The following is a 5,531-nucleotide window of genomic DNA, read 5'->3' on the forward strand; positions in this document are numbered from 1 at the left end:
CGGGAATACTCACAACTGTACTACATCAACCTCTGAAAAATATATTATTTGTAAACACACGGGAGAAAAAGGAATCCAATCCCCAATTTCAAATTCAAAAAAAAATTAAAAACAGTCTGTTGCGGCGGATCAAACTCGCAGGAATACTCACTACTCTACAACGACGACTTTGGAAAATATAATATTTGTTAACACATCAGATTTTATCAATCGCCGTTACAAAAAGTAACCCAATTTTGAATGCGACTAAAATTGTCAAAACAATATTAAACTTGTTATTGTTCGGGATCAAACTCATGTCACTCGTGTGACAAGCAGGAATGCTCGCCCTTTGGAACATAATAACTCGAGTGACAAGCGGAAACACTCACCACTGTACCACTACAACGACCTCTGAAAACATATTATATGTTAACACACAAGATTTCATAAACAATTGTTTAGCCGACTTTCTTTTCAAACTACCGTTGTTGGGGATCGATCCCAAACTACCGGCATGACAGGTTCACCGCTGTCCAATTTCGAGTTCCGTTAAAATTACGGAAAGAAAACAACTAAAATCGCCGTTGCCGGGGATCGAACCCGGGTCACCTGCGTGACAGGCAGGAATACTCACCACTATACTACAACGACTCATAAAAAATAAATTATTTCTTAACGCTCCAGATTTTACCAATCGTCTTTAGAAAAAGCGATCCATTGTCAACGCTCTAGATTTTATCAATCGAAGATTCGGAACAAGTAATCCAATTTCAAATCCGGTGAAAATTGTCAAAAGAAAATTGAACTTATTATTGTCGGGGTTCAAACTCAAGTCTCTCGAGTGCCAAGCGGGAATACTCACTACTGTATTACATCAACCTCTGAAAAATATATTATTTGTAAACACACGGGAGAAAAAGGAATCCAATCCCCAATTTCAAATTCAAAAAAAAATTAAAAACAGTCTGTTGCGGCGGATCAAACTCGCAGGAATACTCACTACTCTACAACGACGACTTTGGAAAATATAATATTTGTTAACACATCAGATTTTATCAATCGCCGTTACAAAAAGTAACCCAATTTTGAATGCGACTAAAATTGTCAAAACAATATTAAACTTGTTATTGTTCGGGATCAAACTCATGTCACTCGTGTGACAAGCAGGAATGCTCGCCCTTTGGAACATAATAACTCGAGTGACAAGCGGAAACACTCACCACTATACAATTTTGAATGCGACTAAAATTGTCAAAACAATATTAAACTTGTTATTGTTCGGGATCAAACTCATGTCACTCGTGTGACAAGCAGGAATGCTCGCCCTTTGGAACATAATAACTCGAGTGACAAGCGGAAACACTCACCACTATACAATTTTGAATGCGACTAAAATTGTCAAAACAATATTAAACTTGTTATTGTTCGGGATCAAACTCATGTCACTCGTGTGACAAGCAGGAATGCTCGCCCTTTGGAACATAATAACTCGAGTGACAAGCGGAAACACTCACCACTGTACCACTACAACGACCTCTGGGAACATATTATATGTTAACACACAAGATTTCATAAACAATTGTTTAGCCGACTTTCTTTTCAAACTACCGTATTGTTGGGGATTGAACCCAAACTACCGGCATTACAAGTTCACCGCTGTCAAATTTCGAGTTCCGTTAAAACTACAGAAAGAAAACCAACTAAAATCGCCGTTGCCGGGTATCAAACCGGGTCACCTGCGTGACAGGCAGGAATACTCACCACTATACTACAACGACTCATAAAAAATAAATTATTTCTTAACGCTCTAGATTTTACAAAACGTCTTTAGAAATAGCGATCCATTGTCAACGCACTAGATTTTATCAATCAAAGATTCGGAACAAGTAATCCAATTTCAAATCCGGTGAAAATTGTCAAAAAAAATTTAACTTATTATTGTCGGGGTTCAAACTCAAGTCTCTCGAGTGCCAAGTGGGAATACTCACTACTGTATTGCATCAACCTCTGAAAAATATATTATTTGTAAACACACGGGAGAAAAAGGAATCCAATCCCCAATTTCAAATTCAAAAGAAAATTAAAAACAGTCTGTTGCGGCGGATCAAACTCGCAGGAATACTCACCACTCTACAACGACGACTTTGGAAAATATAATATTTGTTAACACATCAGATTTTATCAATCGCCGTTACAAAAAGTAACCCAATTTTGAATGCGACTAAAATTGTCAAAACAAGATTAAACTTGTTATTGTTCGGGATCAAACTCATGTCACTAATGTGACAAGCAGGAATGCTCGCCCTTTGGAACATAATAACTCGAGTGACAAGCGGAAATACTCACCACTATACCACTACAACGACCTCTGGAACACAATAACTCGAGTGACAAGCGGAAATACTCCCCACTGTACCACTACAACGACCTCTGGTAACATATTATATGTTAACACACAAGATTTCATAAACAATTGTTTAGCCGACTTTCTTTTCAAACTACCGTTCTTTTCAAACTACCGTATTGTTGGGGATTGAACCCAAACTACCGGCATTACAGGTTCACCGCTGTCCAATTTCGAGTTCCGTTAAAACTACGGAAAGAAAACCAACTAAAATCACCTGCGTGACAGGCAAGAATACTCACCACTATACTACAACGACTCCTAAAAAATAAATTATTTCTTAAAGCTCCAGATTTTACAAAACGTCTTTGGAAATAGTGATCAATTGTCAACGCACTAGATTTTATCAATCGAAGATTCGGAACAAGTAATCCAATTTTTAAATCCGGTAAAAATTGTCAAAAGAAAATTGAACTTATTATTGTCGGGGTTCAAACTCAAGTCTCTCGAGTGCCAAGCGGGAATACTCACTACTGTATTACATCAACCTCTGAAAAATATATTATTTGTAAACACACGGGAGAAAAAGGAATCCAATCCCCAATTTCAAAATCAAAACAAAATTAAAAACAGTCTGTTGCGGCGGATCAGCCTCGCAGGAATACTCACCACTTTACAACGACGACTTTGGAAAATATAATATTTGTTAACACATCAGATTTTATCAATCGCCGTTTCAAAAAGTAACCCAATTTTGAATGCGACGAAAATTGTCAAAATAAGATTAAACTTGTTATTGTTTGGGATCAAACTGATGTCATTAATGTGACAAGCAGGAATGCTCGCCCTTTGGAACATAATAACTCGAGTGACAAGCGGAAACACTCACCACTATACCACTACAACGACCTCTAGAACATAATAACTCGAGTGACAAGCGGAAACACTCACCACTATACCACTACAACGACCTCTAGAACATAATAACTCGAGTGACAAGCGGAAACACTCACCACTATACCACTACAACGACCTCTTGAGCATAATAACTCGAGTGACAAGCGAAAATACTCACCACTGTACCACTACAACGACCTCTAGAAACATATTATATGTTAACACACAAGATTTCATAAACAATTGTTTAGCCGACTTTCCTTTCAAACTACCGTATTGTTGTGGATTGGACCCAAACTACCGGCATTACAAGTTCACTGCTGTCCAATTTCGAGTTCCGTTAAAACTACGGAAAGAAAACCAACTAAAATCACCGTTGCCGGGGATCGAACTCGGGTCACCTGCGTGACAGGCAAGAATACTCACCACTATACTACAACGACTCATAAAAGTCGGCCTTTCTTCAAATACCACGGCCCAGGGCCCACGATAGATATTATTTCTTAACGCTCTAGATTTTACAAAACATCTTTAGAAATAGCGATCCATTGTCAACGCTCTAGATTTTATCAATCGAAGATTCGGAACAAGTAATCCAAATTCAAATCCGGTGAAAATTGTCAAAAGAAAATTAAACTTATTATTGTCGGGGTTCAAACTCATGTCTATCGAGTGACAAGCGGGAATACTCACTACTGTATTACATCGACCTCTGAAAAATATATTATTTGTAAACACACGGGAGAAAAAGGAATCCAATCCCCAATTTCAAATTCAAAAAAAAATTAAAAACAGTCTGTTGCGGCGGATCAAACTCGCAGGAATACTCACAACTCTACAATGACGACTTTGGAAAATATAATATTTGTTAACACATCAGATTTTATCAATCGCCGTTACAAAAAGTAACCCAATTTTGAATGCGACTAAAATTGTCAAAACAAGATTAAACTTGTTAATGTTCGGGATCAAACTCATGTCACTCGAGTGCAAGCGGGAATGCTCGCCCTTGTATTACAACGACCTTTGGAACATAATAACTCGAGTGACAAGCGGAAATACTCACCACTGTACCACTACAACGACCTCTGAAAACATATTATATGTTAACACACAAGATTTCATAAACAATTGTTTAGCCGACTTTCTTTTCAAACTACCGTTGTTGGGGATCGATCCCAAACTACCGGCATGACAGGTTCACCGCTGTCCAATTTCGAGTTCCGTTAAAATTACGGAAAGAAAACAACTAAAATCGCCGTTGCCGGGGATCGAACCCGGGTCACCTGCGTGACAGGCAGGAATACTCACCACTATACTACAACGACTCATAAAAAATAAATTATTTCTTAACGCTCCAGATTTTACCAATCGTCTTTAGAAAAAGCGATCCATTGTCAACGCTCTAGATTTTATCAATCGAAGATTCGGAACAAGTAATCCAAATTCAAATCCGGTGAAAATTGTCAAAAGAAAATTAAACTTATTATTGTCGGGGTTCAAACTCATGTCTATCGAGTGACAAGCGGGAATACTCACTACTGTATTACATCGACCTCTGAAAAATATATTATTTGTAAACACACGGGAGAAAAAGGAATCCAATCCCCAATTTCAAATTCAAAAAAAAATTAAAAACAGTCTGTTGCGGCGGATCAAACTCGCAGGAATACTCACAACTCTACAATGACGACTTTGGAAAATATAATATTTGTTAACACATCAGATTTTATCAATCGCCGTTACAAAAAGTAACCCAATTTTGAATGCGACTAAAATTGTCAAAACAAGATTAAACTTGTTAATGTTCTAGATCAAACTCATGTCACTCGCGTGACAAGCAGGAATGCTCGCCCTTTGGAACATAATAACTCGAGTGACAAGCGGAAATACTCACAACAGTACCACTACAACGACCTCTGGAACATAATAACTCGAGTGACAAGCGGAAATACTCACCACAGTACCACTACAACGACCTCTAGAACATAATAACTCGAGTGACAAGCGGAAACACTCACCACTGTACCACTACAACGACCTCTGGAACATATTATATGTTAACACACAAGATGATTTCATAAACAATTGTTTAGCCGATTTTCTTTTCAAACTACCGTATTGTTGGGCATTGAACCCACCAAACTACCGGCATTACAGGTTCACCGCTGTCGAATTTCAAGTTCCGTTAAAACTACGGAAAGAAAACCAACTAAAATCGCAGTTGCCGGGGATCGAACCCGAGTCACCTGCGTGACAGGCAGGAATACTCACCACTATACTACAACGACTCATAAAAAATAAATTA

At 38.1% G+C, this 5,531-nt stretch overlaps 2 non-coding genes across 2 annotated transcripts; both read right to left on the reverse strand.

The window, feature by feature from the left end:
- Positions 1-561: 561 nt before the first annotated feature.
- Positions 562-633, reverse strand: TRNAD-GUC. The gene has a single exon. It is a non-coding gene; the product is annotated as a tRNA-Asp (tRNA).
- A 3,846-nt stretch (positions 634-4,479) lies between these two features.
- TRNAD-GUC lies at positions 4,480-4,551 on the reverse strand. Its single transcript has one exon. It is a non-coding gene; the product is annotated as a tRNA-Asp (tRNA).
- Between the last annotated feature and the right edge of the window lie 980 nt (positions 4,552-5,531).

Source organism: Cucurbita maxima, unplaced genomic scaffold (assembly GCF_002738345.1).
Source record: "Cucurbita maxima cultivar Rimu unplaced genomic scaffold, Cmax_1.0 Cma_Scf00186, whole genome shotgun sequence".
In the NCBI taxonomy this organism is placed as follows: Eukaryota; Viridiplantae; Streptophyta; class Magnoliopsida; order Cucurbitales; family Cucurbitaceae; genus Cucurbita; species Cucurbita maxima.